Below are 27,380 nucleotides of genomic sequence, written 5' to 3'. Positions count from 1 at the left end.
AGAGCGAGTGTGTGTGTGTGTGTGTGTGTGTGTATGTGTGTGTGTGTGTGTGTGTGTGTGTGTGTGTGTGTAGGCTTGGACGGTATAACGGTAATACCGTATACAGCCGGTGTTAAAAAAAGCAGTGCATGAAGGAGACAAGGATTAAAACATTTTAATGAAAAAACAATAAAAAAGACAAATAAAAGTCATTCAATTTATTAAACAGATGTGTTGTTAAATTTTCACTTTAATACTTTAAAATGTTTAGTCCAAATTTTATAGACGTTCCATAAAGTTTATGAACATGATGTCATCACGTGACAGCGCAGAGACTAGGGCTGCAACAAACGATTATTTGGATAATCGATTAATCGGATGGGGTCTCGACACGATTAATCGATTAATCGGATTACATGGGGAAATTTTTAAAAACTGCTAGGGAAACATTATTTCTCTCCTTCCTTCACTTTATTTAACACAACATTATTAGAAAACAGTTCAATAGCAGAAAAACAACATGCCATCACCTAAATTGTCTTATAAGGTGTATAGACAGAGACCCTAAGCTACATCTATCTGTGACCTAAAATGCTTGGTCCAAGTTAAACAGCTTAAGGGCAATTCTCATCTGTTTTGTTTGATCTCATCTGTTGACATTTATTTTAAATGTAATTAAACATAGGCTGTGAATTAATCAAAATTGATCACTATTTCCAAAAATGACTGAAAAAATACCAAATAAAACAAAACTAAATGAATGCCATCCTCCTTGCGATGATGCCCTGGGCAACTGCCATAAAGTCACATCAAGAAATGCTGCTATCATTCCAATGATCCCAAATAGACTCACATTAGGCCACATGAAAGCAACTGAACCCAAACATATATTAACCAGTATATAACTGCACTCTCACACAACACGCCTGCAGCAACAGTTAGGACTCCTCCCTCCCTTTTAAAAGCGTTTTTGCTTCTGAGGACATTGTGGTTGTAAAACCACACGCTAGTAGTCTGGCCCCGGTGTGATCAACCAGTTTCTGCGGGAATGTGACGGCGGAACCAGGGCCAGATTAACACTTTGTTGTACCCTGGGCAACAATATTCAAGGGCTCCATCATCACGACCCAAGGATCACCATAATGTGGTCACATACAGAATATTTTACTGTAATATGCAGTAAATATACTCAATACTTGAATGCCTGACAACACGTAACCCGCCCAGAGTAACCTTTGACCCACCTCGTGTGGACTGACCAATGAGGAGAGGGTCTTAACTTGAGGCCCTCTCTTCATTGGTCAGTCTGCATGAGACTGACTCTCAACTGACGTTCAAAGTCGTAGGCAGCGAAGCGTCTCTGTGCAGCGCAAAAGCCCGGGTGGACAGTTTGTGTAATGTAGGGTGACCATATTTCCATTTCCAAACAAGAGGACAGGTGATCTGTGCCTATGACGTCACACTATGGCAACGCCACACAAACAATGTTGGGACCCATTTTTTGTAAGAACTAAATTAATATCAGATTCTGCCAATTAAAGGGCTCTAAAACAATTCATATGTAAATATGTTGCATATTTAATGCAAAATCAAATTTTTCTGCTTTAGTGCTGCAACAAGGTTTTATTAATAATAAATTATTATACCTTTTGTTTTACTACAGCATCGGTAAGCTTCCTGTGCACAGATTATTAAGGATGCTTGTTTCAGCTGTGAGATTAGACGATAGGATCAATGAAAAAATAAGTTGTCACACACTCCATGGAAACTTTCAGAGAATCCACAAATAGTGGCTTTCAAATGGTTTTGTTACTTTTTGCAAGTTTATAAAAGAAGCAGAGGAGACAGCATGTCTGATAATTTAGTTTTTCATCTGATAATATTAGAACATGTCAGTAATGTCTGAGGGGATTTTATAAACACCATATAACTAACACTACTGGAGAGGGTATGAATTACACAGAGGCTTCTGGGGAGCCCAGTTATTGGGGGGGGGGGGGGGGGGGGGGGGGTCGCATTTTGCCTTGGCCCCCAAAATGTCTTGAAACCCTGGGTGTGTGACTGAGTTTTGAAGGTGATCTGAATTGTATCAGATGTATAAATATTACATGTGTATAACTTATTGTTTTTTACTGGTAGAAACGTGTCGTGGAGATAAATCTACCTACATTTTACTTTTCAACACTTTGTTTTGTTTTCTTGTTTTTATTGAACTATTTTCCTGTCCTGTCTGTCTCTCATCTTCCTGCATCTCCTCTTAATTCTCCAGAAAATCTGTTGCCTGGATTCTTACCTTTTCACCTCATCAGTTACTTTTGAGCAGATCAAAGGGATCTCCTGACCGAAAAGCTCAGAGCGCGTTTTCGATGCTGCGTGAGGTGACATCACCACAGCACAGGTGATGAGCTCCGCAGTAGCGAGCTTCAGGCACAAATAAGACAGAAAATAGAGAACATGTGCGGACATGAACGATCGTGTGCTAATTATAGTTTTTTGGTTGCGCCACTTTGAGAATGGACCGTGCGCTGGAAGCAGCTGCCTGGATCGCTGTGCAACAATGCGGAACCGGTTCGCAGCAGCGCAAGTCTGCCGGCTTTCCCTCGCGCTGATCTGCCGGTACGGGCTCTCCCTCACGCTGATCTGCGGCTCTCCCTCGCCCTGATCTGCGGCTCTCCCTCGCGCTGATCTGCGGCTCTCCCTCGCGCTGATCTGACTTGCTCTGGTCTGCGCGCAACGGCGGGCGGGAAGGGGGGGCGCTTTTGGAAGAGTTGTGCGACACAACGAATCGATGACGCAATTCGTTGCCAACGCTTTTAGTAATCGATTTTCATCGAATTTATCGATTCGTTGTTGCAGCCCTAGCAGAGACCCAAAGTTCCCAGGTGTCTGTGCCACAAGCTCATCGAAGCAGGTTTACTAAGTCAGAAAGGTAAACATTAGGGCTGCACAATACATCGAAAAATGATCGTCATCGGGATAACAGGACGTGCGACAGGCCCATCAAAAAGCACGTTAAAAATGGTGATAAATGTTTAGTTCAACATTTCCATCCGTGTCATACATCCACTTTTTGTAGAGGGCCTGGAAAAGTTCCCCCACACATCAAAGTGATTTTTCCTTTATGAGCTTTTATAACCTTGTTAATCAGGATCGTTGATTTGCTGCTGCTGCACATAAACTGTCAGTCAGAAGCTCTGCTAGCCGGTTATCTTAGTTGAATTTGTTAGCTTGTTAGCTTCAATTTGGGGTTAAAAACAAACGTTTTCACATATTTTCCATGTAGTTTTTTGCCAGTTCCTCTTCTGAAAGGTAGACAATTGTTTTTCTCTTTCCCTCAAAAAATCTTAATGTTCTCCTAGTTTGGCCCAGCACAGATCACTTCCCAATTACAGCAACAGCCTTCTATCATAACCACATAAGTGGATAAAATGTTCAGTAGCAATGAGAGAATTTGCTGTTGCATGTAAGTGATGTTAACTATTATTTAACATTTAAACTTATTTTCAGATATTTGTATTTATTCTAAAAACCCTGGTGAGGGATGTTTTTCTGTATTTGGAGCATAAGAAAAAGTTTTATGGTGGAGGTGATGTTTTAAAGTCACTGAGAAACTGCATGCATGCAGTTTGTTGTTTTGCTGCTAATACAGTAGCAGGTGCAGCTGCATATTTGAGCAATAAAAATGTTATGTTGTAATGGAATTCATGTATTAGTTTTTGTTTGCTTTGAACCCAGAGCAGACGTCACACGCCAGACGACATCAACACTGCATACTTTAGTATTTGTTCATTTATCGTGAGTAATATCGATATTGCAATATTAAGCACTGTTATCGAATATCGCAGGATTCCTAATATCGTGCAGCTCTAGTAAACATGCTGGTTTTCTCTTTATAAGCTGCATATTTTTTTTAAGTTGTTAAAATTATCCGTGTTACGTTGTTATTGATTTAGTAATAGTTTGTTTTGCAGTTTCTGAATGGTGAAGGTCCAAACCAACAGTTTGGTAATTCCACTTGAGGCGTATGTCATCATTTTTAAATTAGCCCCGTTAATACCGTACATCGGTAAAATGTGGAGGAAGTTGGACAGTATTAAAATTTGGACATCGCCCAAGCCCAGATCAGCTTACAGATCTAGGATTAAACGCCAGTTTTAGGTTAACATGAACATTTGTAAATCAAACGTTCCCGGAACGCAAATACTGATGTTAAACCAAAGTTCGCTAAAGGCAAAACAAGTTGGCTTGTCAACAAGAGTTGACAAGTAATTAAAATTGTTAACACACGTATTTTAACAACGGTAGTTTCTGCATCTTTACTGTTCCCCTGCTTCAGCCCTCTCCCCTTGCCCTCTGCGCAGCAGCCGCAAACTCACTGATGCGCCTGCAGCCTCTCAGAGTTCCTGCTGCTCTAAACATTGAAAGAATAATTTCATTTTCTGTTCCTCACCTCTGATTACCTTCAATGGTGTCTGTTTGTTGCAACCAGCAGGTACAAAAACTAACTTGTTTTTATTTGACTATTTTTCTGTCCTGTCTCTATTTTCTTCCTGCATCTCCTCTCAATCCTAAAGAAAAACTGCTACCTGGGTTCATATATATTCACCTTATGAGTTACCTTTGAACTGCAGTTCTAAAAGATCTACCAACCGCAAATAAAGCAGAGTGCGCGCCGCGTGCTGACCGCACCGGTGCCGTGAAGTCACCGGAAGACGAAACAGGTGATGCGCTCCGCTCCGCAGAAGCGAACCGCATCAGACACAAATAAAAGAGAGAAAGCATAAAAGGATATGAGCTGACATAAACGATTGCATAGTCAGGCGCGTTGCAAGCTTTTCAAAGGTGTGGGGGATGTGGTCTGTGCCTAAAATAATTTGATGTTATTCATCTTGTTAGTTTAATTTCCATAATAGCTGAGCAGGAGCGGATTTTAGACGCATCACGCATGTCTCCGTTTTAAACATGTTTAAACTGTTCAGAATACAAATCCAGGCTCTGTCTTGTTAGATTGGCGTAACTAAAGTTTGTACTGAATGAAACTTATCATTAAACCATGTTGAAAAGAAAAGGATCCGATTAAATCGTTTCCCTGTCATTTACAGTCACGGAGTACAGCGCAGTGCGCGTGGCTCTGGGGTTAATCAAGTGTAGTTGTTTCTCTTTGCAACGATCTTCACAAGAAGGCAAAACAGTTAAATGGCAGGTTACAGATATTTCCATTTAACTGTTTATTTTGATGGATAAACTCAAGGATGTTGGTTGTTTTGAAAGAATTACCCCGACGCACACTGATGCACCCACAGATGAGCTGACATTTTAATCGTTAACGCACATCGCGGAGGTAACTAAATCAATCCAGAAAAGATACCCATCAGAACATCAGAGCTTTATACTGGACACTGTGCTCAGAGCAGCTTGCAGCGCACACGGTGGACAGTGAGCTGAAGATCTGTAGGTGGGTTCGGAGCGCAGCGCAGAACCACAGAGATTCGGTAATATTTCCTCCCACTGAAGCGGTCTGGAAACCCTGTCTCTCTGAGGAGGGGGTCGGTAACCCACGGCTCTGGAGCTGCATGCGGCTCTTCCATCCATCTGATGCTGCTCTCTGTGCTTGTAAAATAATGAATGGATATTTAAATAAAATGCTTTATATTTTCCTGCATTAATTTTACATCTGTATGTCAATTCTAAATGTAAAGATTGTCTGCGTAAATCTGAACAGTTCCAACCCGGTCTTACTGTGAGACCGGGTTGACGCGTCACACTTGTGCGTAATCATAGGCGCTTTCTGAGCTGGAGAGGATGTGAGATTCTGGGCTTCTCCTCAGACGGCTCCTGGATGTGTCGCCACATTGGAGACTGTAACAAGCGCTATTCAGCCAAAGTTTCATAATCAGGGAACATTTTCTAAGTGACAAGTCTCCCTTCAGTCGGAGGAATCTTCCTGCATGCGCTCTGGTTCTGCGACGCGCTCCAAGCCCCTAATCTTCAGCTCACTGTGGACCTTATGTAGTACACGCTGACAGTGAGCTGCGCTAAGCAGTGTCCAGCTCAGATGTTCAGATGGGAATCTTTTCTTGAGTGATTTAGCTACATCTGCGATGTGCGTAACGAATAAAATGTCAGTTCGTCTGCATGCGTCGGGGTAATTCTTTCTATTCTTTCTCCGTCAAAATAAACGGTCAAATACTTGAACTATCCGGTCAACACAAGCCCTGCTTTTAACTGTTCTGTTTTCTTGTGAAAATTGTCACAAAGAGATATAATTTAACTTGATTAACACCAGAGCCAGGAGCACTGCACCGTTATCTCCGTCGCTGTAAATGAGGGAAAAACAAAATGATCGGATCCTTTTCTGACCTCCCCCACCTACAAAGTTTAATTACAACAATCAAACGTGACAGAGCCTGGATTTGTATGCTGAACAGTCTAAACATGTTTTAAAAAGAAACGTATGACAAAAGTGGAACCTGCTCAGTAAAACCATCAACAGGGTGAAAAATACCAAAATATTGTAGGCAGAGACGGGCTACTTCTGGATCCACTTTATATAAATCGTTTTATTGATTATCGTCTTATGAAAGATAACTTTGACGTACACGAGCGACCGGTACTGGCTGCTGTCACCTGTTGTGATTGGTTAAAGCAGCTCTCTGCTGTCTGAGGGTAGGCCCCGCCCACAACGCCGCAGCTGCTGTGGCTCCCAGTGTTTTCTTTACTGTGGGAAACAGGTAATAATGGCTCTTGATGGGAACAGGTTGCCGACCCCTGCTCTGAGGGATGTCTCACCTCGAAAAATGTTCTCCGATTATGAAACTTTGGCTGAATAGAGCTTGTTCCCGTCTCTAATATGGACACGCATGACGCATCCAGTCTGTCTGAGGCAGAGCCTCTTCAGCTCAGAAAGCTCCTGTAGAGACATTTGATTACGCACAAAGTTTATGTGGAGCAGAAGCGGTCGGGCCATGGCAGGTGAAATGTTCCTAGCCTACATGAAGTCATAATTGTAACATTAATATGTTACTGGACACACTGGTCTGGTTGGTTCGACGAGTGTTTGAAGCGTAAAACACAAACACACACACACACACACTCACACACACACACACACACACACACACACACACAAATTAAAATAATGCTGATAGCGTGGACTAGAAGACAGGTGATGGTTTACATATTTAAATGATGATCAGGCTGCTGTAAAATGTAATCTCCATCCACATCCAGACAGAATTATCCTCTATTCGTTCTCTGTTTTCTCTACTCTTGTCTGGGCTGACGTAGCTGACGATGCGCGCGGTGCGCCTAGCAGCTGTGATGCACATTTTACGCATTTGGAGAGGTGGGCTGGATGCTTTGCTTTTACTAAAATTGATTTTTTTTTTATGTCGGAGATTTTGGCCCATGAATAATAGTGTGGGTGTTGAAACCCCCACATCCCCCACCGGTGCGACGCCCATGATTGCGTGTTAACTTTGTTTTTGAGATGGCGACATTTTGAGAATGTTACTGTGGCCGTGCTAAGCACGCATCTGTCTGGAGCACATCAACGATCAGAGCTCTGCACCTCAGCTCAAAATAATCCCCGGAGAGTTCACATAGAAAATGTAATATAAGTAGAACCAGGATCTTTGTCGGGCTCCCACTGGGTGTGTAAGCTGAGGGCTTCCAGTAGCTCCCTTTAGCTCACCTGTAATTTGAACCCTGCGTACAGTACAAATTGGTCGCATGAGTTCAGTTGCCGGATCCTAGCAGACAGCTGCTGGAACAGTCCTTTCAAAATTAAATAGTTCCCGGATCTTTTTGGCAAGATCCGGCTCAAATTAAGCCCTGGTGGCATCACTTCCTTTTATCCGCGGGCAGCAGAGGACAGTGTTGCCCTCTACTGCCCGCGTTCTCCTTGCTGATGACACAGTCCCATGCGCGATCCAATGTGAATACTCCATCTGTCACGATGTGAGCCAGGAGGAGGTTAGGACCCAAGATGCAGTAACCAGGATGACAAGAGGCAGGAGTTGTAGAAAAAAAGTAAAGTCCTTTATTAGGGTTAATTGTCCAAAGTAAAAACTCAAAAAATGGCAGGAAGCCAAAAACATAAATCCAAAATCCTAATGCGTAAAATTCTAGAGACCTAGAGACCAAGAGCAGACCTGGAGATATCCAAAACCAAGAGACCAAGAGATTTCCAAAAACCAAGAGGCCAAGAGAGGGAACGAGACAACGCTGACACAAACAATGGACCGACAAACACAGAAAGACAGAACAGGGTTTTATACTCAGGGGCTGGGTGATTCGGAGGATTGGGCACAGGTGATATTAATAACCAAGAGGAGGAGCAGAACGGGGCAGGTGAGGAAAGACCCAACTAAAACCTGTTAAACAAAGCTACTGAAATAAATAACTTAAAACCCTGTAGAAATAAGACACTGGAGAACTAAAGATAATAAAACTAATGACCTAGGAGTAATAGGACCCAAAACACTGGAAGACAGGGGAGGATGATACCATAAGGGAGAAACGAACTAGACAATCTACAACAACAGAAAACTAATGATGAGAATAATGACTAAGGGAAACATGAGGGAAACCTGGAGAGAACCTGGAGGGAGCTGGGGACCACAGGAGCACAGAACCTAAGGGGACACATGAGGGGAACCTGGAGAGGGTTGGAAAACACAAAGACACACGAGGGGGACACAGGACGCAGAACATGACACCATCGTCTTTGTTCATGGTCCTGTGCCCATGTCTATTTATTTCTATAGCTTGTTTGATCCATCTTTTGTATTTTTGTTGTTCTGTGTTTATGACCCGTGTACTGTCCCAGTCCATTATGTGGTTTTCCCTAGTGCAGTGGTCTGTTACAGCTGATTTCTTTATTTTACTTTCTGCTTCTTGTATTGCTGCTCTTGTGTGTCTTCGGCTTGTTTCACACTCGCTTTGATGTTCTATTTTTCGTGTGTTGAGTTGGTGTCTGGTTTCCTCTATGTATGTTTTATTGCAGTTTCCGTGGTATTTTTGATATGACTCCACATTTTTTATCTGATCATGTCATCCTTTGGGTGTACTAGTCTTTTTCTGACTGTCATGGTTTTTCCCATGGCGAAGCCATCTAGTTGTTTGTATATGGTTTTGTTGTAAGTTAAGTGGAGTTAGCTACCAGTTCTATCAATTGTGCTATGTCATCTGCTGTGAGGTTTGTCACTGACACTAGTCAGTGACTCGATGCAATTTGCTGGGTTCCTTATATAGGAAACTTTTTTTTGATTGGCTTAATGAACTTACCTGTATTGGAATGTTTATTATGTGAAGTGCCTTGAGATGATGCTTGTCATGATTTGGCACTATATAAATAAACTTTAATTGAATTGAGGTTTGTCCTGTTATGTAAAGTTGTGTCTGATCCTGTTAACTACTATATTGATGTTTTTAGGGTTGGTGTTTTTGTGAACGGAGATGAAACATCATGTGAGATCAGTGGAAGTTCTGTGCTGCTTTTACAGAGTTGATCTGTGTTACCTAATAGTGGGCTGATAATTCTGCTCATCTCTTTTGCTATGTTATTTGTCGGTGTCCCCATACTGTCAACTATTGGTCTCAGTGAAGTTTTCTGTTTATGTATTTTTGGGGTTCCATAAATTCTTGGAATTATGTTTGCTGTTGGAATCCATTGTTTATACATTTTTCTGTTATTTGGTCTTTTTCCTGCAGTGGTTTCAATAATTGTTTCATGTTTTTCTTAACTCATTCACTAACAGCCATTTCCTGATTGGTTAAGCCCTTCACTGCCAGCGTTTCTCACCGTTTTTACTGTTTTTTTAAGAGTCACAGAACGTTGCACGCTAGGATGATGTCGATGCCAAAACTACCAAAACAAAGCGGAGACTCACCTCTTTTACACAAGGGCGTCAGTTTGTTTTCAGAATTGCTGGGGACAATAACCATACACTTGAGTGGGGTTTAAAAATTGCTGGGGACAATATAGGCTAGCACAGGGGTCGGCGGCTCTGTAGCCGCATGCGGCTCTTTCATCCATCTGATGCGGCTCTCTGTGCTCTTAAAATAATGAATTGATATTTAAATATAAAGCTTTATATTTTACTGCATTAATTTTACATCTGTATGCTAATTCTAAATTTAAAGATTGTCTGCGTAAACCTGAACAGGTCCAACCCGGTCTTACTGTGAGACCGGGTTGACGCGTCACGCTTGTGCGTAATCATAGGCGCTTCCTGAGCTGGAGGATGTCAGATTCTGGGATTCTCCTCAGACGGCTCCTGGATGTGTCGCCACATTGGAGACAGGAACAAGCACTATTCAGCCAAAGTTTCATAATCAGGGAACATTTTCTAAGTGACAAGTCTCTGAGAGACAGGGTTTGGAAAACACTTGCTTCAGTGGGAGGAACCTTCTCACATGCGCTCTGGTTCTGAGAGCCTGGATTTGTATTCTGAACAGTCTAAACATGTTTTTAAAAGAAACGTATGACAAAAGTGGCACCTGCTCAGTAAAACCACCAACAGGGTGAAAAATACCAAAATATTGTAGGCAGAGACGGGCTACAACTTCTGGATCATCTTTATATAAATCGTTTTATTGATTATCTTCTTATGAAAGATAACTTTGACGTACACGAGCGACCAGGCGCGTTGCAAGATTTTCAAAAGTGTGGGAGATGTTGTCTGTGCCTAAAATAATTTGATGGTATTCACCTTGTTAGTTTAATTTCCATAATAGCGGAGCAGGTGCGAATTTAAGACGCGTCACGCACGTCTCCGTTTTTAACATGTTTAAACTGTTCAGAATACAAATCCAGGCTCTGTCTCGTTATATTGGTGTAACTAAAGTTTGTACTGAATGAAACTTTACATTAAACCATGTTGAAGAGAAAAGGATCCGATTAAATCGTTTCCCCTCATTTACAGTCACGACGTACAGCGCAGTGCGCGTGGCTCTGGGGTTAATCAAGTTTAATTGTTTCTCTTTGCAACGATCTTCACAAGAAGGCAAAACAGTTAAATGGCAGGTTACAGATATTTCCATTTGACTGTATTTTGATGGATAAACTCAAGGATGCTGGCTGTTTTGAAAGAATTACCCCGACGCACAAAGATGCGCATGGATGAGCTTGGAAAAATGTTCTTTTTATGAAATTATGAAACTTTGGCTGAACAGCGCTTTTTCCCGTCTCTAATATGGAGACGCATGACGCATCCAGTCTGAGGCAGAATAGCAGCTCATAAAGCACCTGTAGAGACATTTGATTACGCACAAAGTTTATGTGGAGCAGAAGCGGTCGGGCCACGGCAGGTGAAATGTTCCTAGCCTACATGAAGTGAAACTGTTTAATTGTAACATTAATGTTACTGGACACGCTGGTCTGGTTGGTTAGACCAGTGTTGGAAGTGGAAAACACACACACACACACACACACACACACACACACACACACACACACCAATTAAAATAATGCTGATAGCGTGGACTAGCAGGTGATGGTTTTATTTAAATGATGATCAGGCTGCTGTAAAATGTAATCTCCATCCACATCCAGACAGAATGATCCTCTATTCTATTTGCTCTGCTCTTGTCTGGACTGATGTAGCTGGCGGTGCGCGCGGCGCGCCTAACGGCTGTGGTGCACATTTTATGCATTTGGAGAGGTGGGCTGGATGCTTTGCTTTTACTGGAAGATGGTCCACTTAACGGACGGGTGTAGACTACATATTAATGACAAATGAATGAAAATTAAATTTGTAGTTTTTACTTCATATTTTAGAAATAAAAATGACGGGGTAAAACATTTATGACCTATTTTTAAACGACATTTTCTAGCGCGACCTGCCTGCTTCACTTAAGTCACTGCTTATTAAGGTCCGTCCAAAATTACCGTGGCCCACCCAAAAGTAAAACCTGGTGCTGTGCCAGTTATAAACCTCTGCAAATTGTTGTTCTTCACTTTATCAAACTCAGACTTTGTACAGCTAATGTCAAGATGTAAAATTATGAATTCAGTCGAGCTCTTCCGTCCCTCCCTCTCCTGCTCTCCTGGAAACCCGACATCGGTTGTCAGAAGCGGGAGGTGAAGAAGGAGATGAGGCAAACAGAGTGTGACATAAAGAAACCAGACTGGTGTGGAGGTGAGCAAAACAGCTGGAAAAGTGTGGGTGTTGAATCCCCCACGGGTGCGATGCCCATGCGAGCGACCGGTACCTGCTGCTGTCACCTGGTTGTGAGCAGCTCTCTGCTGTCTGAGGGTAGGCCCCGCCCACAACGCCGCGGCTGCTGCGGTGTTTTCTTTACTGTGGGAAACGGGTAATAATGGCTCTTTGATGGGAACAGGTTGCCGACCCCTGGTATAAGATCTGAGCTGGTAAAACAAAATCCTCATCAGCAGGCTTTTGTTAAAGTGGGGGGGACACAGCTGCCAATCACAAATTTTGACGGGGACATGTCCCCGGCGTCCCCGGTTAAAATGACGCCTATGCTTTTACATCAGGAAGAATCCGTGCGTTTCGAGCTTTATCCGTTCTTTCATAATCCGTTGTCAAAATGTGATCAGCAGAAGCTTTTCTGGTTCGCGCCTCACTTTTTTTACAGCAGCGGCCCAAAACGATCTCCTAACACATGGATTTTCTGCTTCCTGATCATGCGGCGTGTGATGTATGCGGATGAAGATCGGCTTTAGAGCTGAGATGTTTGTTCTCATGGTGCGGGGGCTCGTTCCAACACCCACGCAGTAAAAAAATACAAATGACGACTTTAGTTGTCATTTGTATTGAACGGTTGGATTTAAAATTATGACTTTAGTCGTCAAGGGTAGTGAATGAGATAATATCCTCTGTCATTTTTTAAAGTTTTGCATGTGTTGCTGTCTTCTAGCATCTGTTTCATCCATTTGTACTTTTTTGTCCATTACTACTGTGGTTCTTCCTTTATCTGCTGGTAAAATGATGATGTGTTCGTTTTTGGTTAGTGATGTTACAGCTGCTCTTTCTTCTATTGTGATGTTGCTTTAATGTCCCAACAACATTATTTCTTTACCCTGCTGTTTTACTTTCATCTGTGATTTGTTGGCATGCCAGTTCTGTTGCTGCGATGAATTCTTCATATACAGTAGTATTTTTTGTGGAGTCATGGCAAAGTTTAATCTGTTCTTTAATATACGTTTCCCTGCTTCTATTAGCTTGTGTTGTGAAAGGTTACATACCCAGGAGTTTTGTGTGGGGTCATCCTGTTCTTTCCTTTTTCCTGTCTATGAAACCAACACCGACGATCTCTGATGATGGCTAGAGATACACGCTGAAACATGTCAGGTAAAAAAACAAAGTTTTACTAAAACTGTGTAAGAAAAGAACAAAAAAGGGACAATGAAGATAAACACAGGAAGAACGTACAAAAGAGTTGGGCACCCCTGCTTTACAGGGTTAATGAAGAGTCACTCAGACCCCACCGCCCCCTGTGGCCAAAATATTGCACTTGCAACTTCAGAGTGGTGGGCTGAGAAGACATTTCAGCTGTTAGATTAAGGTGTTAAAAAGACAAACGCAAAGCGAGGAGATAAGTTTCACTTTCTGTTCTGCTAAATTGACACTAGAGGGTGCTAAAGGCAAGCTGAAACTGCTAAGTGTGTTCATTCCATTAAGTGTGTGTCCATCAATCGGTCCATTCACTTTAGAGTTCCACCGTTTAAGTTTGCATGCTTTATTATTAATCAACAACAAAATCTATTCTCCTGCGACCCTGCGTGGACAAGCGGTCAAGTAAATTGATGGAAAATCGAGTCTCAATATTTGACCATTTTTAACAACTGATAAGATTTGTGTCTGCATGGTGCATTGAAATACAGACTCCTCACCGTCTCACTCCTTCAGCGATCAGCTGCAGCCGTTTTAATCTTCCTCCCTTTAGAGTTCTTCAGACTGATGAAATTTCCCCCGTCATCAGCTCTTTAACCTGATGTTTTCATCTCCTCCTCCTCTGCTGCCTCATCGCTCGTCTGTCAAACTAATTATCTCAAACTGCCGCATCTTCAGCAGGTAATGGGATGTCAGTCATCAGAGGACCAGCTCATCCAAGACCAACGCCGGCGTGTTAAAGTCACACTCGCTCATTTCCTCCTGGGTGTTTGTTCTGATCCCATCAGGAATTTAACCACCAAACATGAACACAACTTTTACTTGGAAAAAGTAAATAGAAATAGAACTTCCTGTTGCACATTAAAAACCTCATAAACACTCTTTTTTATACATGATAATACACGGGCGAGTCGCTGCAGATCGATTCTGTGGTAACATCGCAGATCAAGGAGAGCATCAGGGAGGAAACGAAACACGTTTAATTAGGGCTGCTCAATTAATTGAATTTTAATCACAATTACTATCTGAGTTTTGAACGATTATAAAAAACAAAACAAGCCGATTATTTGCTCCTCCCGCTTGCGCTGCCCTGAGTTGCAAATGAAGCGCTCCTCCACAGTGTTGCCAACTTAGCGACTTTGACGCTATTTCAGCAGCTTTTCAGACCCCCTTCTTGACTTTTTAATCCTAAAAGTACCTAGCGAACATCTCAGAAACATCTCTGGTTAGCTACTTTCTGGATAACTGTCGTCGACATTTCCTGCAGGTTAGCTAAACACTCCGCCTGCGCTCCGGACCGTTCTTCAGGACATTAGGAAAGGGAATGATGTAGCTATGTGTCGGTCGCTAAAGACAGCTCTCGGAGCCGGCTTCCTGTTGGATTAACCAGAGTGAGTGACACACACACCGCACCTGCGGACTCCTGAGCAGCTAAAAACAGCTAAATGTGCGAGTGCGGCGTGCTAAACACACGCGCAGCTTGCCCCGATTGCTGTGAGACCAGGTTGGGGGGTGGGGGGTGCAGCTGTGGTTGGGACATTTATTACATTAACTGATGGACTTGTAAATAAATAGTTTATAAAAAAGGTAGAAATAAGTTCCTCGCGCTGATAAATAATAACTAATCTCTCTGAGGACACGGCGCTAGTGCACGCTCCTACAGCACCTTGACACGACTCAATAAATGTTATGCAACATTTTGTGAACATCAATTTATTAGCATTTATTTGTTATAAATGCCACTGTATAATTCTTGCTGTCAGTATTTGCAAGATATTGGTATTTGGGTCTGTACTGGTTAGACTTACATGAGTTAAACCAAGGTCTATAGCCCTTGGGTCATAGACTATGAGCTATAAGTATATTGGTCTTTTTATACTGGGAATCAGGAGTTATTTTAGTGATCATCTTGTTTCTTATTTATTTTTGTCCTGATTGTGCCCTGAGCAATTTTATGACTGAATAAAAACAAATAACATCAACATAAATTGAAAAATCGTCCTAAATAATCGTGATCTCAATTTCAGTCACCATGATCGTGATTATTATTTTTGCCATAATCGAGCAGCCCTACGTTTAATCATTTCTGCTGGCTTTGCAACAAACTCGTCCATTGAAGAGGAGTGCTTTTTAGTACTGTAATGTAAGCAGGGTGCAATACATCAGCAGTGTTTGCAAATATGCGACATACGTGTGATAAAGGTGATAAAATAGCCAGGGGCGAAGCTTCAGTGGGGGCTTGGGGGGAGCCCGCCCCTGCAGTGAGGCGGATGAGAGGGAATGGCGCCTCTAAACAAACGATAGATGCTGGAGAAGACAAGCACTTCCATAGCTTGTGTTCAGAGGAGAATGAGCTCCATTCTTAATAATTCCTCTCATGCAGATTTATTTAGGGCTGCCCCAGTCAGGACTGAGTCATGGTTGCTAAAAACATTACAAGACCGACTGACTTTAGTGATGCAGTAGCTGTCAAATATTAAATAAAAATGTGTGCTGCATGACTGGCTTTATTTTTACTCTCACATGTAGATTTATGATGTGCTCGTTTACAAGTGGTTCTCCGAAATCGTCTCCAAGAGTATTATGGGTAAAACTCGTCATCAGCCGTCCACCACCATCATCTCTTGTGAACAGATAGCAAACTAGGCGGCTAACAGAAGAAGAAATTGATTTGGTCTCAGGGATTATTTCAGTTCCATTTTGAAGATGGCTTTTTCAGAGAAGCTGATCGTCAAGTCTTCCATCATGATGTCTTCCTGCAGAGGGGAGGATGTTTTTCATGTAAATAATCAGCATTTAATGTTATTAATTTTATTCACACATAAAACTAAACTAATAAATAATTTTTTTAGTTGTTGATCATGGGTTAGGGTGGCCGCTGGTGCAGTTGCAGCTGTTATGTAGAGGTCTGAAACAGTCCTAACGGGGTTTCTTTTTGTCACAGTGGTATTCCCTTTCTACAAAAAATGCCCCTCATAATATTTCATTATTAACTAATTGATGAAAAAACATCCAAGTATAATCTCTAAATTACACAACGTCCTGTCACTCGCTCCCTCAACTTCACTGAAGGAAAACATTCCTGACTAATCAGAAAAATAATGGATTAGTAGCAGCAGCAAGAAGCTCCGGTTTCTTAATACAAATTTAGATTTATGTTAAATGCTGACGGTGCGCAGCCACAGTTTTGAGCCAGCAGCAACAGTTGATGGGAGGAGACAAAACATGGATAATTTAAATGGTGAAAGAAGAGCTGCTGAAGCGTGGGAACTTCAAAATGCACACAGACTTGAAAATGCTAACGGGTAAGAGCATTTTTCAATTAAAATATATTTAAACAAAATTTATTTTTTCTTATTTTATTTAACCTTTATTTAACCAGATGATTGGATTGAGATCATTCTCATTTACAACGACGAGCTGGCCAGAAACGCGACCCCTGACACGTTACATCAAACATGTGTCCATAAAAATAATTTGTGTTCTCTAATTTGAGTTTCTAAGGAAATTACATAATTGCTTTTATTTTCAAACTCCGAGTACACTGCTATGCTAGCTTGCTGTTTACTAAATGTGAGCACGACATTGGTCTAAAACGGTCACGCGAGAGCCACTTCACTACTTTCTCATTACACTCAAAAGAAAGTAGATCCACATTCAAACAGTGATCAGAATAAAAAGGGTGTCTGCTTCAGAAGAAGAAAGTTTACTTCTGAAGTCAGTACCAATGTAGCCTACTATTTTTATGAAACAAACAGCTCGTGGCCACAAGAGGTAAAAACGAAATTCAATGAAAATGACATTGGTAGAGGCAATATTGAGCGCTGGAGTGTAACTCATTTGATAGTAAATATTACACACTGGGGCTTTAAAGAACATCAGAGATTCTCTTTAAAAGGTTACTTCATCAGTCCTAATGAAATGGTTCTAACTATTGACATGATAATGTCTTTAGGTGTTTCAGTTTTGGGCCTTGGTTTCCTCATTTTCGATTTTGGCCAAGAATTTTTATTTCGGTGCATCCCTAATGTTTTTATTATATTGGCGGCATGCAAAACTGTTGTAACATCTCATTAGGTCAGAAACGGCACTGCCAGTGACAAAAACTGGTGGGGGTAAGAACCATTTTTTATTTGTTAATCAGCTCCAGTGTTAGGTGAACTCTGTTATCACATAATGTTATAAATCCAGCGGGGTGAATTCTGACAAAGTCGGCAACTTGTTTACATCAGTGAACAGCAGCAGGGGAGGATGTAAGCTAACGTTCGTAAGCTAGCTAACACTTAACTTTTGTACACACCGATCACCACCAAGGTGTGCTAGACCGTCCCACAAGTGAACTGGGCTTGAACCAGTAGAAACCAGGCTGAACTGGCTCAGTCGCCACGTTTCCTCTCCATGCAGTACTCCCACAATTCACTGTTGATGTCCATCACACCCAGATGATCAGATGATGAAGGTGCAATTTATAGTCTAGCACTAAGCTAAAGGGTTAGCTTCTTCTTTAACATGGTGAGTGAATTCAGAAGGTAGGAGAGACTAACTGGTCTCTCTCACCTGATTTGGATTTCTACCAACTACATTTGTCCAGTCAGCGGTTGACAAATGAAACAGAATATTGTGATACGATATCAGTCGTGATATTTCTTCTTCTATTATGAATGACACTTTTTCTCACTTTGGCCTCTCAGAACTACAACCCAACACAAACAAAAACTCACCGAATGTCAGCAGATTTCATGAAATTTCTGACACCATGTGACAATTTAATGAAAACACGGTGCACAGTGATGTGTGATGTTGCTCAGAAGTCATCAGAGCTGAGCCAGAACCCGGTACTGGTACTACATCAAGACCAGTCTAGCTCTTACTGTATCTACAGCACACACCAGCCACAAAGCCTTAAGCTGGTGCATCTTTAACGGGGTTTAGCTTCCAGGTGACCTGTTGGTTTCACTTTAACCTCCTTCTCCTCCTATCTACTGGATGTTTTCCAGAACATTCCTCCATCCAGGGAGGTTTTTACAGCTGTTTGTTTCCCCCCCTGTCCTCCCTCCACCACTCCTCCCATCATGGCCCTCTCCTCCACCCAGTTTATCTCAGCTGATTTCTGCTTTTGACACCATCTCTGATTTTTAAAAAAGTTCACATTTCACACAAGTGTTTCAGCCTTCAGATGGATCAGAGGGATTAAACAAACCGTCTCCGTTCACGAACTTTAACGTGATTATTCTAACTTCATGTTCTGATGCAAAAACATTTCCTCTCAAACATTTTAAAACTTTTTCACAAACATCATCTGAAACAAGACCATTCCTCCTCTTTGCCGTTTTTCCTCACACCCCTCCTCCTCCTCCTCAGTCTGGTTTGTTCCTTGACCCTGTCCTCTCCTACACATACCTCTCCTCTCCCACTCCCACTCCTCAGGGACTGTTTCATCACATCCTGCTTAAGCTGCTGTTCCTGCACCTCAGACAATTCTCAGCTGCACAGTTTAATCTAAAGTCTTCGGTTCAGAAAACTCCTTCTGGTGTTGAGTTTTTATTAAAACCAAACTCCACTTAGCTGCAGATTTCATTTGGACTAGAGGAGGAAAGATGCTTCAACAGGTGAGTTTTAGTTTCTCCCTGATCACAGGACCACAGCTCCTCCCCCTCCCTTACCAAGCTAGACCCCCCCAGCAGACAACCAGACATCTGGGACACACACTGTGCCAGCAACGCTGTGCACTAATTAACTCTGCGACACGCACAGATCTGTTTACCAGACAGGCGGAACGAGCTGGGAGGGAGGGACCAAAACTAGCAGAAACAGACATGCAGAGTAAAACTAAATAAAAGTACAGAAGAAACCGAATAAAACAGGGTCAAAATGCAGTAAAGGTGGTAAAAAAAAAAAAAACTAAAATCAGAGTACAAGTAAAGAGTACAGTAAAGGGATAAAAAAAGAATAAAAACTAGGTTTAAAATTTTCAAAACTCAGTCAAAAACGGTTTAAAGGAGACGTAGGACTTTTTCTTAAGTCATAACTGGGAATGTCCCAATCAAGTTCTTTTTTTTTTTTTTTTGCTCCTGATCCAATTTCGAGTCATTTGATATGAAGAATCTGCTGGTACCGAGTCCCGGTCCGACACTTTAGGAATGCATTAAAGAGCAAGTCATCCCCTTTCAGAGTCTTACTCCACTCCCACTTCCTGTTTGAAAAATGCAACAAATGCTGTTGCCAGGAAGACCGAGAGGGCGGAGCCGCTAACACACACACACACACACAGGCTCACAACAACAACATCATAATGTACCGGCTAACGTCATAGTGCACCTCTTACCCAATAGTGGTGGCAGATTTAAATTCAAATGCAATGCAGAGTTTTTACCTGACAACTTCACAACACTGACAGTTTTAGGCAGAATATTTAAGTTTTAACTAAGATGCACTAAAGCACCAAATTGTTGAATACGTGTGTCTACAGCATGACTAGACACTCATTTATAGTTTATCATCAAAAAAGTTGATTTGGGGGTTACTTGCTCTTTAAGAAAAAAGGAGAACAAACTAGAATTGTCTTTTAAAATTTTTAATCATTATTGTGTTTTTTTTCTTTCTGTATTTATGTCATTGCCTTGGTTTATCTGCTATAAAACATCACTTGTTTAACAAGTGCATTAATAAGAAATGTGTTAATATTAGGAATATACATAAAAGTAGCTTTGTCGCTCATATTTTAAATCAATTACTCGGTGTGCTTCTGTTTTCAGCAACAGGGATGATGCACATGATGCAGGGTCACTCTTTTCTACAAAACACCTGTAGAACTGCTGCATCTGTAAAGGTAGGAAGAGAAAGCAGCTCAACTCAAGGTGAATGCAAAACCCAACCCTTGCAACCACAAACGCTCATCCAGTGTGGTACTGCCATCTGGGCATTTTTGCTGTCTGTAGACTATTTATTCTAAACATAACTTTTGGTGTCACTGAGCAGGGTTGGTTTTAATACGGTGGTGCATCAGATTCATAGTGTTGAACGCAGCACTACCTTTTCATCACGTTAAATGCCCAGTTTGCACACATTACATGTGTCTATCACTCTTTGCTGTTTGTCTAAAAATACATCCAAATTACAGACATTTTCTCTCTAGATGCACAACTATGCTCTGTGTTAGCTAGCAGCTACATGTTATGGTGCGTGAACTCCCAGGCTAGCCTAAATTTTGGGAGTTTAAGGCGTTGTCTGTGAAACAAAGAATACCGATGTAGAGGAACTTACCATACCTTTTTATTTATAAAAGCGCTTTCAACGTGGCATCACAACCAACCAAAGTGCTGTACAGAATAAAACAGCAAAAGCATTAAATAGCTGCATCATAAAAACAATTTTAAAAATAATACAACAAAGTATGGTTACAAACAAAAACAATACAAGTGGTCAGACAGATTTAAGATGGGAAAACCACACTGGAAAAAGGTATGACAAATAGTTGATGCTAAGAATCGAAGGACATGGAGAAGTAACGCGATTGCAGCCTCGATTTAAAGATGGCAAGTGAGGGTGCCCGTCTAACCGGGAGGGGTAGTGAGTTTCAAAGTTTTGGGGCACAGATGCAAAAAGCCCTTTCCCCGCGAGTCCTCAAACGCACCTTAGGGACGGTGAGGAGGAGTTTATCTGCGGACCTAAGAGCATGAGAAGGGTGGTAGAAGTGGAGGAGTTTGCTCAGATAAGGAGGGGCCTGACTGTTCTAACATTTGAATGCAAGTAGTAGGATTTAGAAGGTGATCCTGAACCGAGCGGGCAACCAATGCAGTGTTTTCAGAATGGGTGTGATGCGCTGTCTTCTGTCAGCTCCAGAAACCGTGCTGCCGAATTCTGGACGAGCTTAAGTCTGGACAGAGCAGCTTTGCTGATGCCGTATAAACAGGAGTTGGGAGTAGTCTTGCCGGGATGTGATGAAGGCATGGATCATTGACTAGAAGACGGACACTCAGGATGGGCTTTCATTTAGAAATTCGCCTAAGGTGGTAGAAACGGGACTTGATTGTGCTGCTGACCTGAGCGTACTTGAATTTAAAACTAAGCCACTATTATTTATTTGAAAATCAATTTTTCAGGATGAATTTAAAAAGTAATGTTTGTTGTTTTAAATTGTTAAAATGGATTTTTCCCACCCAATTCCAATTTGTTGAAAATCTAGTGATCTGACCCAATTTAAAATCAGATGATTGGATTGGAGTTATAATAGTCCTACAGGTGTCAGACAGGTGTTTGACGTTCTTTACACCAAATGCCTTTCACATGAACTGGTATCAGCTGTTTCAGTCCTGACAGTTTCGGCACCTTCCAGAATGAGCCATTTCAGCGTCTGTCACTTCAAGGAAATAAACCAGAGCTGGCCACGCCCACCCATTACCTGCTCAGGCTTCTATAGGCTGAGAAGTTCCGAAAGTGGGAGGAGCTCAGAGCAGAGTCGCTGCTCCTCCTGGGGCAACTCTCTCGACCATGTGAGAAGTGGTTCTATGCTAATTTCCCTGTTTATGACATCACACACGGGGACATTTTAAAACAGCTCATTTTAGGTGCATAATTCCTAAACCAAGCACTGAAGAAAACAGATTAACAGTTTTTTTTGTGTGTGTTTGGATTGTTTATTAATGCAGCTGAGACACACATGGCAGCTCCTGAAGCTAACTGGAGAACGCTCATTGGAGTAAAACATCCGACGTAATGAAAAACACAGCTAGCCAACCCCTGGTTAGGCTTTTGCACACCTCCATCATAAATTCCATCAGCATGTCGCTTCCTGTTTCATCTGATGAAACTAAACACTTGTAATTCAGAGCAACAGATTTCAAACGGCTCTAATTTCCAAGAGTTGATATTTAACGAACCTTTAAAAAGTCATCTAAATCTCTTCCAACTGTTTTTAAAGTTAATTATTACTTAAAAAGCTATGAAAATCGGATGACGCGTGCTGCACCGTGGAACCTGAATCCCATAAAACGTTTTTAAATGTCAGCAGAACTGACACAAAGCACCTTTGCTAAAATAAAAGGATGGGCGGAGCCTGTTCAGACCAAAGCAGCTGGAAATGTTAAATAAACCCTCTGACTGGAGCATGTCACCTGCAGGTCTCCTGATGTGGAAGAGGACTGCTGAAGGACGAAATCAGCAACGATCAGTGGGGAAGAGGTGGCTCACTGTTTTATGATTGTGTATGAAAGTTTTTAACGGGGCTGAAGGTTTGAATCCAGGGGACAAATGAAGGGGGGGGGGGGGGGGGGGGTTCCAGCTGCTCCTTGTTAAAGCAGCAGGAGCACAAACCGACACCTCCCTGCCTCAGTTTAAAGGCTTCAGTCAACAGGTTCACAAGTGTGTGTGTGTGTGTGTGTGTGTGTGTGTGTGTGTGTGTGTGTGTGTGTGTGGCGGTGGTGGTGTTGGGGGGGGGGGGGGGGGTAAAAAGGAGTAAGGTTGAGGAGAAGCAGTGGATGAGGAGATCAGCAGTCCGGTCTGGTTACGTAATCGTTCTACTGAAGGTTCCCACAGACACACAGCTGCAGTCACTAGAACAGGAGACTTATCAGAACCAGAACCACATGACCCAGATCCACATGGGTCCAAACACCTGAGATGGTTGAAAATAACAACAGGGGCTTCAGGACACTTCGAGCTAAAGGAGGTCCCTGCAGGAATGACCAGGGATGATCTGGTGTTATTGTTCTGAGGTCAGCGCAAGGCGACCACGCCTGCGTCGTCGTCATCATCATCATCATCATCATCATCAGAGGTCGCAATCAAACTTCCACCAGAGGACAGATTAACCAATGAGCAGCAGCTTTGTGTCGCACTGGAGCTGCAGCACAAATTCTACAGAACCGGGTCACAGACCTTCACAGAGCTCCACAGAGCTTCATCATGATGCGCCTGATTCCTCCTCATCATCACCACCAGCTGGTTTAATGACGCTGCAACAATTAACAGAGACGCATCCCGCCGCAAATCCAGGACCAGCCGCCCTGCAGCATGTAGACGCTCCTAGAGCGGACACTACCACACCAACACCGGACAGAGAGGCTGGTGAAACAAACCGGTACCGAACAGAGGGCGGAGCTCACCTGGAGGACGGTAAACGAGCGCTGAAGTCCCGTTCGAAGTAAAGGACGGACGGCCAGAATGGGAGCTCGGAGCAAAAACAACCAGAATCCTCAAATCCTACTCCTCCTCCCCCCTCCTAACTGGACCTCAGTTTGAATCGGACTGCAGCGGCAGGAGCGCTCGGTCTGCTCACCGGTACGCACCGGGCGGAGCTTAAGATGGAGACTCCTCCTGACATTATTAGACTCACTTTACAGGATTAATCATTTTACATCCGGGTAAAACATAAACACCAGAACCTGGTCTGCAGATGAGCAGCAACAATATATTTTAATGCTGATGATAAACATGGAAACTAAACAATTTCCAATGACACAGCCTGCTGGAGCTAGCCAATCAGAGCACACCATTACGAAAAACATGAAAGTTCCAAATATAATCTCCAATTACTGAAAATCGCTCCAATCTTTCTCTAAAGTATGTAAGGCTGTTTTTTTATCACAATCATTTTTATTATTATGTCAATTCAATTCAATACTTTATTTCACTCAAAGTTTAAATATACAAACTTCAAATCAGAATATACGCATTCGAGTGAAATAGGGGGAGGAAGAAGAAAAAATCTTCTATGACCTACCCCCTTTAACTAAGACAAGATAAATAACAAAAAGTACAAAATAGCCTTATACACAAAAAATAAACCGCTCTCTTACTTCCACAAATAATATCACTACTAAAACATTAATCCTCCATCCTCAACTTACCAAATCATACGATTTTAGCATTTTATCTTTATACATTTTTTTGAATTGATCAGTAGTTGTACATTTTTTTAATTCATCATCCAGGTTATTCCATAATTTCACACCATATATTGAAATACACATTTGCTTTAATGTAGTACGAACAAACATCCTTTTAAACTCTGGTTTATTTCTACTCTTATCATTTTTTGGGATTAAAACAAAGAACCTTTGTAGATTAGTTGGCAGCAAATTATTTCTAGCCTTAAACATAATTAGTAAAATTTTCAAGTTAACTAAGTCTTTGAATTTCATAATTTTAGATAGAACAAAATATTTGTTAGTATGTTCTCTTGGATTTGCTTTATATAGAATTCGCAAAACTTTCTTCTGTAACAGAAACAAAGGATTAGTGTTTGTTTTATATGTATTGCCCCAAACCTCAATACAATAAGTTAAGTATGGTAAGATAAATGAGTAATACGTCTGAAGCGTTGAAATTTCTAGAAAACCTTTGACTTAGTTTAAAATTCCAATACTTTTGGATATTGTTTGTTTTATATATTTTATATGGGATTTCCAAGTAAGTTTATGGTCCAAGAGAACCCCTAAGAATCTGACTTCATTTACTCTATCAATTAAAAAACCATCAATAGACAACATAACTAAATCATTAGTTTTTCTGTTACCAAAAAACATGAATTTTGTTTTATTCCAATTGAGAAATAATTTATTGTCATTAAACTACTTCTTAAGTTTAGACATTTCACAAACCATATTTTGAATAATAATTTCTAAATCATTTCCAGAACAAAATATATTCGTGTCATCAGCAAACAATATGAACTGTAATACTTTGGACACATCACAAATGTCATTTGTATATAGAATAAAAAGCTTAGGGCCCAACACTGACCCCTGTGGGACACCGTGTCTAATCTCTAGTGAATCTGAAATTTCATGATCTAACTGTACAAATTGATTTCTATTGGTCAAATAACTACTTAACCAGTCATGGGCGATTCCACGTATCCCATAATCCCTCAGCTTGGAGAGTAAAATACTATGATCTATTGTGTCAAATGCCTTTTTTAAATCAATAAACAACCCCACTGTATATTGTTTTTTTTTCTATTGCTGATGAAAGTTCTTCATTTAATTCCAAAAAAGCCAGGGATGTAGATTTATGTGATCGAAACCCATACTGACTCTCACTCAGGAGGTTTTCCTTCTCAATAAAGTTATCTAGTTTCTGAACAAACCATTTCTCAAGCACTTTAGAAAACTGAGAAAGCACTGAGATTGGTCTATAATTATCAAACTTATGTCTATCACCATTTTTAAATATTGGAATTACTTTTGCAGTTTTCATTTTTTCTGGAAATGTACCACTCTGAACAGACAAATTACAGATATAAGTGAATGGTTTGACAACATAATCAATAGTTTTCTTTACAATCATCATGTCAATCCCGTCACAGTCTGTGGATGTTTTATGTTTACTTTTCCTAACTATCGTCAAAACTTCATTTTCACTTACATCCCCTAAAAACATAGACTGTAAAATTTTGCTCCCTCCTTGTATTTTTCCAGCTTCATTAGTTTGTGTTTCCAGAGATTTGGCCAAACTTGGTCCTATGTTTACAAAAAATGAATTAAGTTCATTTACCACCTCAGCTTTATCCCTCAAGATCTCATCTCCGTTAGAAAAGAAATCTGGATAACGGGCATGCTGAGACCTGGATCTTATGACACTATTCAGAATTCTCCATGTTCTTTTCATGTCACCTATGCTTTCCTTCAGCCTTAAATTATAATGATCTTTTTTTGCTTGTCTTACTAATGATGTCTATTTATTTTTGTATATTTTGTACTTCATTTCTGTGGCTTTGGTTCGGTATCTGACAAAATCTCTGTATAATTTGTTTTTCCTTTTACAAGATTTTAGTAGTCCCTTAGTTAACCACGGTTCTACATTCATATTTATCTTTTTTCTACAGACAACTACAGGGCAGTTCTTATTATATAAAGATTTATATGTTTTTAAGAACGTATCATATGCCACGTTCACATCCTTCACATAAACCCCACTCCAGTTCTCCTTCAACAAGTCATTACAAAATGCTGTTATAGCATCCTCTGTCCTTATTCTAACATGTTTTATCTGATCTAACTCCTTAGGTTTTTTGAATGCATTTTTATGTATTATAAAAATTGGTAGATGATCACTTATATCACTAATTAGGAGACCATTGTTAGCTGTCTTCTCAATTTCATTTGTATAAATATTGTCTATTAATGTAGCACAGGTACTGGTGATTCTAGTAGACTGAGTGATCACAGGATATAAACTCCTGCTGGACATCACATCCATAAAGTCTCTAGTCATTTTGTTTCTCTGGTTAAGTAAATCAATATTGAAATCTCCACATATTAACCAGGATTTGTTGTCATTTAATCCATCTATGAGAGTTTCACATCTTTCTTTAAAACATTGTAAATTGGAGCCAGGTGTTCTATATATACAGGCTACTATAATGTTTCTAGTTTTTTCCATTTCTATTTCAACAGCTACACATTCCATCACATCTTCCACAGCTACTGCCATGGAGTCCAGTAATTTACACTTCAAGGCACTTTTGACGTACAGTGCAACCCCTCCACCTTTTTTCTTTCCTCTGTTTGTATAAAACAAATGGTACCCTACCATATCAAAATCTGTACCCTTTTCTTCATTTAACCATGTTTCAGATAAAGCAATCACTTCAAATTGGTGCTTAAATGTTTTCATATATGCATTAATTTGGTCAAAACTAACGTAAAGACTTCTACAATTAATGTGGATAAGTGAGAAATGACCTAAATCTACAGAACTATTAAACTGATCATTTGTGTAATATTTACAGTTATCATTGATTGTATTTAACAGATTACCATCTGGATCAATATTGTTTTCATAGTCAAGTGTGTTGTATTCAGTAACTTCAAATCTTTTCAGAGTTTTCACAGCAGAATTTGCCATCAACTATTTTTCACAAAAGTACCTCAACTCTTGTGACTTTTCAGAAGAGTGTTGACTCCTTTAATCAATTCATGACCAGGGCTTGTTCTCTGTTGAGCATGAACTGACTCCCATCCTGCGCTCCTCAGCGTTGATTCCAGATCGGGAACCTCTTCTGGAATATTCATGTTTACTCCAAACTCACGTAGTCCA

General features: G+C 41.0%; 1 protein-coding gene across 1 annotated transcript in view; it reads right to left on the bottom strand.

Annotated features, from left to right (window-relative positions):
* LOC107396444 (spectrin beta chain, non-erythrocytic 1) overlaps positions 1–23,578 on the bottom strand; it is a 141,151-nt gene extending 117,573 nt beyond the window's left edge. Inside the window, exon 1 of the mRNA XM_054738516.2 lies at positions 23,444–23,578. The gene's annotated coding sequence lies outside the window, so the exon portion shown is untranslated. The remainder of the gene's footprint in view (positions 1–23,443) is intronic.
* Positions 23,579–27,380: the final 3,802 nt, after the last annotated feature.

The sequence above is a fragment of the Nothobranchius furzeri genome, chromosome 12 (assembly GCF_043380555.1).
Source record: "Nothobranchius furzeri strain GRZ-AD chromosome 12, NfurGRZ-RIMD1, whole genome shotgun sequence".
In the NCBI taxonomy this organism is placed as follows: domain Eukaryota; kingdom Metazoa; phylum Chordata; class Actinopteri; order Cyprinodontiformes; family Nothobranchiidae; genus Nothobranchius; species Nothobranchius furzeri.
The sequence above is the reverse complement of the archived record's forward strand: the minus strand, read 5'-3'. Positions and strand labels throughout refer to the sequence as shown.